A 12,577-nucleotide genomic window follows, 5' to 3' on the forward strand; every position below is an offset into this window, starting at 1 on the left:
CTAATATTAGACCAAACTAAATTAAAACTTATTTTAAAGGCGAGAAACGCTTTTACCATACTAGTGTTTTATACTGTAACTGATTTATTTTGTATCTGTACCACAAAAATACATATTTATTTTAGAAAATACTTATTTATAAACGTACTCTTTGGGGTAAAAGCGAAATTTAAACGCGAGTGCTGAAATAGTGCATATCTGCCACTTTCTTTGAAAACTATAATCCCTCCTAACCGTATTTCGGCCACAGCTGGCAATCTCTATAGAAATCAACATAGAAGATAATTTGACTTATACTCGTAGTAACAATCTGACTTATAGCTCGGTCGCTCTGTCACTACCGGCTTGAAGTTAGTCACGAGTGGCGACGAAGCCATTATTATTGGGGACTAGATGTTGACGAAAGATACAGTGAGTGCATATTATAACTAACTACAAACCGGCCAAGACAGCGGTACTATTGTATATTTCAGGGAAGATAAAAAACAGGTATACGTATGTACCTACCTGAGACACCATAGGTCATAAAGATAGTCCCATAAAAGCGTAAATTTTGAACACGGTTTTCTTCATGGGATAATTAATTTTCACCTTTTTTAACATTTTGAATACAACTACGCTCATGTCCCATCCACACACGCTACATCCTTGTACCGTCGTTCAAATTGTAATAGAAAGGTTTTTGTGTGGAATTATGTTAAACTCTCACTTAATATCGGAAAAAGTTAGGAAGGCACTTTTATTATGTGCTCGAAGTTCGTTTTTTGAACTATACTATTTTGCACGGAAATATACTCCATAAACGCTGGCAATAACCTTTTTAATCAATGTTATGTATTTCTCACTCCTAAGCTGTTTACTGTAAAGAAGAAAGTAACACTATAATAATTAAAAACGTTTTCAAAAATACACTTTTTAAGCATTTTTATAAACATGAAGGCTAAATTATATAAATATTGTATCGGTCATAAATATTTATTATAAGAAAATTAAGAATCCATCCGTTCTTTTTATTGTTTTGAATAACGAGACGAGCTTGCCGTTCGCTTAGTGGTCAGCGATACGACCGCCCTTAAACAGTAGAAACATCATCCAACACCTTAAATTACAAAGTATTGTTTGCTATTCAACTGCACTCGGCATCCTGATACATGAGATGTTAAGTCTCATTATGTCCAGTAGTTGTACTGGCAATAATCCTACTGGCGACAAACCGGAACACAACAATGACTACACACTGCTGCTTGGCGGCAGAAATAGACATTGCAGTGGACCTACCCAGGCGGATTCTCACATAATATGAGAGACCTACCACCAGTTAGCACATTGTGTACCAAATAAATCACATCCCGTTAATAATTCGTTCCCTAAGTAAAGTCTAAAAAAATTTTTTAGAAATACTTAATTCTTTGACCATGAACTCTAATTAGAGTCTGTTTGCGTTTCATTAATTGTACAATCAGCTATAAAAGTAGCTGAACAATTCCAAAACTTAAAAACACTTTTACATATAACATCAATCGAAATATTTTTTTGTCAGAAATAAAATCAAAACTCTTTTCTTAGTAATAAAAACAATTGCTGACAAGGACACAAAGTTTGCTGACGATTTAAAATTTTGCATATGCAACACCAATTTAGTGACTGACTGTACACCATAACAATAAACTACCTTTGATAAAAGTTCAAAGACCTCAGTCTGCGTGTCACCTCTCACTATAGAGACACAACTTTACAGCTTCAGTAGCCCGCATGCACGAGCAAACAGAATAAACCAACAAAAACAACAGTGTTTTAAAATTCTTTTCTCCTCGCGCATCCCTTCCTTCCCCTCCCGCATCCTCCAATGGGGCACCATGATTGTAAGCCGGGAGATCGCTTGTGCACCGTTAGCAGGGTACCACCGGTGATAACTTGTTAACTTGATAACTTGATAACCACGGTGAAAAAAAACTATAGAGAGTCAAAACGAAGCTTCAAGTTTGCCAGATGATACACCTCGTGTTCCGAAGAGCCTCTGGGTAAATACTGCTGCCCTGCCTATATTAATCTCCTCATTCGACCACGCGTCGACTTAAATTAACTTGCCTGAAAACTCATGAATCGTTGTCGAAGATAAAACGCCAATATGGGTGTATAATTAATAGTAGCATACGTTACGTCAATTAATGTGTAAATATTTAATTTTATGACCTCCGCGGCGCATCGGAGGGGTAACTGAGAAACTTGCGAGCATTCCCTATGAGGGCTGTTAGTGTATGCTAATTGTTTCTAGTCTAACAGTCAGTTTGTTCATCATTTATAAATTAAAGTGTAGGATTTCACAAAATACAAAACATTGTAAGTAGGCATAACAGTAACTGACTGTCAGAAGAAAAATTAGGAGACGACAATAGCTAATTAAGTAGTTTAATTTCAATAAGGGTATAGGTTTAAGGAAGACGATGTAGTCTTAATGTAATTTAGTGTTTAAGTATTGTTTATAATGATTGTGTTCTGTATTATGCCTTATGGTAAATAAAAGAAAATAGCTTAATGTGACGTGGACGATACTCTAGTTGGGAATGAAACAGTCTACGAAGATTTGTCCGTAAGATGAAAACCCAAAGTACACACATCTGATTTCTCCAAAAGAATTTCGACGATATGTCAAGTCTGCCAACCTACACCAACCAGTGTGATGCACTAAGCCCTAAAACCCGCTCATTAGTAAAGGAGGCTCGTGCTCAGCAATGAGCAGTATATAATACAAGGCTGGTATTATTTTAAGACCGGAGCGTTCGTCTTGGCTTGCTGCGTTCTTGCTTTACTGCAAGCTACGAAACGAGCTGCGGAGCATACAGCTGAATATATGATAACAACACAAACTGTATTACCTACACAAATAGCATTTATAAATATTTTACATTATTTCTTTATTAACCAGGGCATTTAGAAACCATTAAAACTCGTTCTTATCACACAGTACAAAAACAATGTCACACCCCCAGCTCAAAACCAACCTTTCCGTACTGGTAACCCAGAAAACATGGTTTATTTGCATAGAAGCCTTGAACTCGGTGCGCCCACGGTGCCGCCGGTTATTTCGGTCTCCGCCCACGCATTCCCAACCAGCTGTTCTGAACACGTGTTCCTAACTTTATTTCGGTTATTAAATTGGAACGTTACAAGTTTTGTTTATTTGTAAGTCATGCGTAGTGTCGCGTGATGCGCTGTTTTTATAAAGGACTGTGTGTTGATTGCGGCTTCAAGCACGTGAAAAGCCTTTATTGTTCTAAAATTCCTAAAACACTATACAATACCAACGTCATCTGTTTAAAAATACTGTATAAAAATTTCCATCAGTTACCATGGTAACATAGAGCATATTACGGGGCCATAAAGCACGGCGTTTGTAGCTTTTCGAACACCCTGTAAACTAGGACATAGACAACGGACACTCGCTCTCAAAAACAGAAGTGTAAATACACGCAATAAATAAAAGCATGCCATAACTCCAATAACGTATTGTAAAGCCACAATATCAAAGATGCCTATTGGGGATGTACCACAAATCACGTATAGTTATTTCCAACATGACAATAGAAAAATTCTCATCAAAACTTCGATTCCTGAGGGATACACGAAATCCCGTCGGACGTTCGTTTCTTTCGAACATTACCGCCTCCAACGCGAGGATTTGCCGAATTCCGGTCACGTTTCCCGAAAGGAACCCGAGTGGACCCTTAAGCCCCCAAGATTTTCAAAGAATCTTAGCAAAAATCTACTCTATAACAACATTGGTGTAAATAAAAATATTGTTTACATTTAATAGAGGATAATATGGAGTCAAGCCGAGATGTCAAACTAATGTTGATAATTTTTTACATTTTTGAAAGTAATTATTAAATTTATACATTTTAACACATAACAGAGTAAACGGATAGCCACCCGAGCACAAGGTAATTGCGGTTTTATTCCCAATTTATTTGACGGAAAATATGTTAAAACGTGACGATCGCTAGAAAGATGACGGTCTTTAGACTTACACAGGTTGACCCCAAAATGAGCAACGGCGACCAGGTTTTTACTGTGAATTTTTGCTTGCGGCTTTGGCAGCATAATACCATTGTAGATATTTTATTTGTCTTTAAACAAACATTATCCCTTTAGATGCTGTATTTTGAAATATTCTTCCGTACTCTTTGTACATAATAAGTGGAACCTCTATGAAATATCAGCTCTCTGGCTTTAAGGGTTAGGACTGGGCGTTGAAGAATAATTGAGGCAGAACTATTCTTCTTTCTATAACCTATATTAAAAAAGAGAACCCGGTGTGTCTGTGAATTGTAAGAAAAGCAATAATAAAGAAAGGAGTTGACTAAAGAATAGAAAATAAATTTGCAATTTTTTAAATTCTTTTTGTCTATTTTTCTGTTGGTTGTTAGCGCACGTCTCTGATACTACTATTCGGATTTTGATGTAGTTGTCACATGTTTACTTAATGCAATTGGGAACTGAATATAGACTTTATTAACTTGAAGTCGGACATTAAAAAGCTACCGTCATTTTAAAATATTAACAATTATGTTTAAACTCTTTAGGCTGAAAAAAATATAAGTCCACGAAGTCATGGGCACAGTTAGTTTATAATATATAGAAAAACAAACAAAAATACATATCACGTCTTATCCCCGAAATGATTTGCAGAACTGTAACCAGTGCATCCACTTTTCTCCAAGTGTGTTCCGTCTCATGACGTCCAGCCTATCGCCATATAAGTCACAAATTCGAGACTACGAGCTAAAACTGAGCTGATAAAGCCAATATCACTGTCTGACCCGGAATTAAAACCCAGGACCTCATAGCGCCGTCATACTGCGAACACAATAACTACGCCACCAAGTCTAATATATAGATCACGTATAAAAAGTGGTTTTATCCCACCGACAAATAAATGATCATCACCGCTGCAATACGGACTATTTCAAAACATGAGCCATTTAGAGCGCGTTACCTCCTCTTTCAAGCCACTTTAAACCGATTCCATGAGGGCTCTCGTCAGAGGGAAAATTGTACTCACAAACATAAATACAGTACAATACGTGCCCTCTTCTGAAATACGGAAATTCATCATAAAGGGTGACTCTGTACGATTATTTTAACTTCATATGGTGTTTCCATAGATAAATACATTTTTATAAGTGTTGTAGATCATTTAAACACCGTACTGACGCTGTCAACTTGTTGCCGAGCAACACTACACCACTATGAAACTTAGTTGCTTCAGTAACTTTAGACAGAAGGCCTGTGGCAATATTTTTTTTGTTCTTTTTATGGTTACTGTTACCATTAGCGGCTTACTCGTCGTCATTTACTTACATAAAGAATTATAATACATACATTATTGATTTTCAGGCGTAGGCAGGAGTATATCACACTGAAATTTCGTCACCTTGTTAAGTCCCATATAACAGAGGATAGTCTTATTATCATTTAACGGATACAGTTCCAGACTTCGAACTAATACTGACCAAAAAAAACAATACCACTTACCCAATCCAGGTTCGAACCCAGAACCTTAACGCAGCAGTCATACACATCCAACTACGTCACCGAAGCAATACAAAAAACTGTTATATTTATCATATTACTGGAGTACGAATTCAATATTCAATACTGATTGACTAACTAGTATTTGTTTGACTACAAGCATAGCTATTTGCATTATACTGGCAGACATTGTTTCCAATTAGGCTTAACAGCTATCGCCGGCAGAAATTGACGGTCTCACGTGATACCTATCCAATACAAATCTAGACCGCTCAAGAGTATTTGCATAATATGATTTGATGCATGACCCGGACAGTGTCCTGAGTGACAAATACTACTAGAAATGTTTGTATTAAACTAGCATTGATATTAGTTATACAGAATTATGTGTTTTTGCTGGTTGATTCGCCGGCTTGAGAGTTTTTCCAGGAGAAAAATCCCGCCCTATTTTATCTAGGTTAAAAAGTAGCCTATTTTATAGCCTAGTATATAGTTTCAAACTATCTCCATACCAAATTTCATTAAAATACGTTCAGTTATTTTTGAATTTATTGCTTTCAGACACACTGACGCAGCGGGGACTTTGTGTTATATATATAAGGTTATAATTAACATCTTTTTAGCACATAAGTATATCACGCCTTTTCCCTTTTCAACGATAAACAGAGGTGTGTCCGTATTTCATCCCTTGTTATATTAAATCCCTTGTAACAGGTTTTTTTTTGTTCAAACACGAAAATCTATGAAACTATGACTGATACTAAGAATAAGAAGCTACATTATTTTAAAGTGCTAACGGTTACTTTCTATTTGAATTATATTCAACAAGGTCTACATGTACAGATCCCCGGGTAAAAGTTAGCTCAACTTGTCAACACAACAGCAAAGTTAACTTTCATCTTTATTTTATAGAACGTGGTGTCATCCCTTCATAGTATTCCATTCGTAACATTTCTGTTTCTAATATTTACTTGAAAAACCGACGATGTAAACTGATCTTTGAGCTACAATCAGCCACATAAGCAGAAAATAAATTGAAAATTTCAGTGTCTGTACACTTAATTGTTCTTATCACTTTTATTTTCAGAAATAAAAAAGGGATTTATGTTACTTTACATACGAGTGCATATATTTTAAATTAAACTTGACGCGTGCAGGCGATTTAAGTTTTGAATTTGGCCAGATAATTTTACAGCTGTTTATACGTAGTAGTCTACGATCTAATAGATCGTAGCTGCTAAAGTTTTAAGGCAAAAGTAACCTTATGCTAATAACCTTAGGTTCGTAATCGAAATACTACAACTGAACTTAATAGCATAGTAACTAAATATCTGCCTGTATAGGAACCAGTCACCTAGTGTATTGCATAAAATATTCTATTTATTGTATTATATAGTTTAAAATTACTTTTCATACTTTCATGCAAACTCTACAAAGTAGAGAGCCATGCCTCTATCAAAAAGTAATGATTCGAATCACTGAACAATATCCTTTGAATTTTCGAATTGCAATTTGTTAACCTAAGTAACTCATTATGTCTTTTGATTAACTTCATTGTTAAAAACAAGAACAGATTTATTCTTTTTTATATTTTTGTCGTGTCTCGATAAACCCGATAGCAAACTCTATTAAGAGCAAGGACAATATAATGGAAGGACTTCCACTCTGAAAACTGAGGAACATTGTAAAGTTCTACCATCAAATGATAAGTAGTAGCAATACTTTATCATAAATATCAATCATCTCTTAATATAAAAGGTTAAACCTTACCACCACTATCTTAATCCAAATTGGTATGCTTCACACACCCATACATGGAACTCTTAGATTTATATACTGGTTTCTTTTAATAATCCTTGAACGTAAAAAAAAATATTTTTTTTTATTATTTAATATTATCAGTAGACGACGCAAACTAAAAAACAAAACAAACATAACATATTTTAAACCCTGTGCTACTCAAGTAGGCAACCATACCTTACATGTACTAGCTTACACCGCTAAATGGTTTACAACAATGGAAGTCCATAGAAGGTCTTTGCTTGGAATTTAACACACGTTAGCTCTCGTTAGCGAGACTTGATATACCTGTTTCTGTCCCCAGACTGTAGTGTAGAGGGTGTATTCGCAATTAAAGGACACTACAGACAGTTTTAATACTACGCAGGTAACTTAACATAATGTACGTTCAAACATGGAGATAGTATCTATAGCAGTGAAGGGTGAAATTCTCTGAAAAAACCCAATATAACATATATAGGTAGATACTACTGCATAAATGCGTTCCGCAAATCATTCTAATTATAATTAGATTTTATATAAAATAGGCAAGGGAAGCCGGTAGGGTTTGAGTTATATGGACCTTTCGCCACTGGTCTGTAGTCTTCACTAAGGGGAGGCAGTTCTTTATGAGCAAAATATAAAGTTTTTATATAGGACTACGAGTCCCAGGCCCCATTTTTAGATGTCAGCCTGTGTACATATGGCTTTTATAGAAATATTGGCAAATAGCAAACATGCCGGCATAGTTCTGTGGACTGGCGAAAGGTAGCCATCTCTCGTTACTCGACACTCTATTCTGGACTCTACTCCACTTACTTTAACGTCACTTTGCCATGATCTTCTAAAAAGACTCGAGTGAAAGTTAATACTTTGTGATTATTACTTCTTAATAACCACAATACAAGAAGATTCTATGACGCGTCAATAATATTAGAAGTAAAGAAGATTTTAGTCAGAATCTTTAACCGAGATACGACCACACAAGCTTATCCAGTCTGCATAAACTGGAGATTACGTCCAAAGAACAATGCAAATATTAGATGTTTATAGTCATTTATATTACAAGACGTTACAATGGCTTTGGCAGGGCTACTTCTCTTCTTTTAATTACAGGTGCAAGAAGACCAATCTTTGTACCACTAACGTACTCAAAAATCCTGCATTACCCACTGTGGACAAATTGATGAGTATATTTTGCGTGAATTTTTAGATCTAGAGTCCGACATATGGCCCCCAAGCTCCAACCAAGAACAGACACTCCACTAATGGCAAGGCGTCCATTTAAACCAATTACTGACGGGTTCCTTTCGCAAAATTAATTAAAAATAAAATAAATACACATTAATATAACTAGAATAATAACAGTATATTCAAATATTTAATCTAATATTCATTCATTTAAATCAATACTTCAATGATATCGCTAGTTCATAATTCATATGAATTCGTTAAATGGTAACTCGCGCGCAGTGCTCGCGCCTTGTGATGTTCGAACTGAACCCGCTCACGCATGGCTTCCCTCGCAATGTTGTTGTCCCTTTCACACGCAGTGCGGTGTCTCTGTCTAAACTTTTGAAAGTGACGTAAAATATATGTCGGCGTGCATGTATATTTCAGTGTAACCTAAGAATTAGCGACTTCATGTTAAGCAATAGGGGCGATTTATTTCGATTTGTTGTTGTTAAACCCTCTTAGATAGGTACCTCTGTTCAAAATATGTGATTATTGTAAATACAGACATTAGACAAAATGATTGTGTTAGAAGAAATTTATTAAGTACTATGATATTTTACGGATTTGGAAGTGGCAAAACGGTACCATGTAAAACTGAATGATTAGAATAATTATTAAAATTGATAATCTAAGTAATTTATGTACAGAATAAACTGCTACTGTCTGAAGACTTAGATATTTGTAAGCGGAAATAATGTAAATACCCTCAGTCGTAAATTTAAATTTTAATATGTACCTATTTGTTATTCTGATTTCAAATGAATGATTTCATATTTTGTTGTTAATTTGTTATCGATAGGGCGTATTATTTTTCGATCTATTAACGTTGAATGTCGTCTTACCTACGCATAATACGTATATTAATTATGATTGATTTTAGACTTAAGACTAATCTCTTTGTACTTTTTGATTTCTATTAAACTGACCTATACTGTGACCACTGAGTGATATGTTAACTTTGCCAAAAAATTTTGCTTTAAGTTCCCGTTTGAAAAAAAATCACCTGTCATCACTGGACTCCACCAGGAGAAGGGAAAACAACGATCCCTTATTTCGACCAACTTGGAACGATGACACCCCAAACTCCTCATTAAAACGGAGTACATTTCCCAACAATAATATCCATACGTGTATATGCATGTATGTATGAATACGTGTATTCCACAAAAGGCGTATAAAAGCAGTATAAATATTTACAAACCTCACCCCGAAACCAGTAGGGAGAGGAGAACGGACGTACTCGACTTTATTTCTCTACTTTATAATAAGAAAGGTATCAAACGTTGTTATCAAAACAATAGTTAAGATTAATGAAACAATATCATCTTCTTTTACAAAAGTAATAAACACGAATATCGTATTACAATAACATGTTTTTGCTAAGCAATATTTTCGATATCTATAGGTCATGAAAAGCTCGGCTTCTATGTTATGTGTGTAATAAAAATATTTCATACTCATATGCTTTTACAAGAACAAATTGTAAGGCGTCGACTAATACAACCTGCGCGAATTTATTTATAGTAAACGCAAACGTAAAAATATTCGAACAATACACCGTTTTAAATATTTAACAAGGGAAAAATAGGTCTGCGGAAACAAAGAGTCAGGGCCCACGCGCCGAACAAGGTCGAGGTTTTCAGGACAATTATGGCGAAATGACATCGGTGTGCGCTCCGCGGCCGGCGGGCCACTGCGAGCTATCACACTTACCCCATTACAACCACCATACTCACCAAAGACCTTGTCTTGACCGTGAAAAACTGTCAATAACTAATGCGTTTACCCTTAGAAATATGCTTCCTTGAAAGCTACGAGTACGAACCGATCATAAAAAATCCCAATCGCGGATACAAAGGTGCTACAGTGCTACGCTACGGGGGCTCGTAGCAGCGTAGCAACGGCTCAAAATTAAATTTCGACTGTCAATACACCTTTTATCTCGTGTGAGTTCAGGTACTTAATTATTATATAACGAAATTTTGAAAGCTGTCATCAAGGCTGAGTAAAGCATGTCGGAGAAAAAAAATAAAATTAAAAATTCGTTTTTGGAATTTGAAAAAGAACCCACCTGATATAGACGTCTCGTTCGCACGGATTGAAGGTCGGAGTGTCAGTGTTTGTAAAGGTGTGTGCACTCGCGGTACGGGCGGCTCCGGCGGGCGGCGGCAACTGACTGACTGGGCCCGGCCGGGAGCCCCGCCTCCCGCGTGCCGCGCCACACCCCCGCGCCCTAGCGGATAAACAACGTGCATTGTGGGCTCGATCTGTGGGCCTACTCTATACTGCACACACACGTACATCTGTCGCGATGCGCGAGATAACCTCGTCTTCCATTGCTTTATCAGTTCCGCGATCTAATCAATAACTCACCGATAGACGCCGCAATGGATAGTGCAACAAAAAACTTTATTTTATCGCTTACGTAGATGGTGATGCCAGATAAATTTTCCGGCTAGATAGTAGTCCAGTGTTATAGATTTTGGCTTTAAGTCTCGCGGTAGTACAAATCCGTAGGAATGACGATGTATAATCGTCACTTACGAAAAGATTATCTACCTTTTGATGTACCATGACGACATTGTATGTGGAATCTATCATAATCGTATTTCAATTACTATAAGAAAGCCTTTGTAGTCGATAATTAAGACGTTTATTAAGGTTTTAATAACGGTTAATGGAAATGACTATAACATTGGTATGTAAGTAGGATGATTGAGTTGCGAATCGCGAAGTTCAAGCTCGATTCTCGTGTTAGGCACTTTAAATTTGTATGATATTTTTTATACAAAAATTCTTCATTTGCCCAGAATTGGATCTTGTCAGGGACGATTGCGAACTACTTAGTCACTTCCGTCGGAAGAAGTCCGCAGCCATCCTTAATGCGCCGAAGATGGCCACCGCGGAGTTTTAGGATTGGCTCTTATGCCATACGACAACACGTCCGCTCCTCGTATTATCATGGGACCGCAAGTGTTAATTCATCTCTGTTTACCCTTTAGGGAATAAAGATGTGATATATATAAAGTATATATTTACGAAATTAATATTATAACATTATTCTCGGGTTACTCAAGTGTTTTTAACTAAGAGTACAATAAGTAGGCGTTAACAATTAGAACTCATAGGAATTTAATTCACACTTTTTACAGGATGGAAACACATTTAGACATACGCCTCAGAACAAGAACGCTCTCTACGGGCATCTTCGATACGCACATAGTAATAAACGTTTGGTGTTCACATCTGCGTCGCGTTTACTGCGCGTTGTAATTGCGTTTAAAACACGTCGTGAGCAAAAACATCGTATACACAGCCTCTAAGACACCGCGCAGACGTTGTCAACTTGTTGCTAAAAGCAATCTGTACTAAACTGATAATTGTTTTAACCATCTTGAGTAACTTCAATACGTAACACCGATTACCAATTTTCAAAAAGAAGGTTCTCAAGTCGTATGTTGGTATTATATTCTCATCTTTTATCCAGTATCTCACTCAATTATATACCTACTTGCTGCTAAAAAACAAACTGATAATTGTTTTAACCATCTGAGTAACTTCAACACGTACCACATCGATTACCGTTTTTAAAAAAGAGGGTGGCTTTCAAGTGGTATGTTGGTATTATGTTATCAACTCTTACCCAGTATCTCACTCAATTAAATACCTTATACTATATCACGCTTTATACTTACGTTTACTTCGATACTTCTGTTCCACGATGTAATATACGTCGCTGATCTATTTTAGCGTTTATTGTACTCTAATGTATAGTGTGGTGTAATTTATAGTATTCCAAATTGCGCGACGGATCTTGTTTTCGCTTCAAGAATTTACGGTGCGTGAATATTTCGTTCCATTTTCAAAATTGCAGCAGTCAGATGTGAACGAAATTACGTTTTATATTATGTGGAATTATTTTCCAATCATATGGGCTGTCCGCCATATTGGATATAGAATGTCGTCACTACCATACATTATCATCCAAATTAAAAGTGTGTGCAAAATATCTTCATAATCGGTTGACGAT

General features: G+C 36.3%; 1 protein-coding gene across 1 annotated transcript in view; it reads right to left on the bottom strand.

Annotated features, from left to right (window-relative positions):
• The window catches only part of LOC115448805 (acetylcholinesterase), a 51,096-nt gene extending 40,387 nt beyond the window's left edge, over positions 1 to 10,709 (bottom strand). The window contains exon 1 of the mRNA XM_030176366.2: positions 10,619 to 10,709. The gene's annotated coding sequence lies outside the window, so the exon portion shown is untranslated. The remainder of the gene's footprint in view (positions 1 to 10,618) is intronic.
• Positions 10,710 to 12,577: the final 1,868 nt, after the last annotated feature.

This window comes from Manduca sexta, chromosome 28, assembly GCF_014839805.1.
Source record: "Manduca sexta isolate Smith_Timp_Sample1 chromosome 28, JHU_Msex_v1.0, whole genome shotgun sequence".
NCBI classification, from domain to species: domain Eukaryota; kingdom Metazoa; phylum Arthropoda; class Insecta; order Lepidoptera; family Sphingidae; genus Manduca; species Manduca sexta.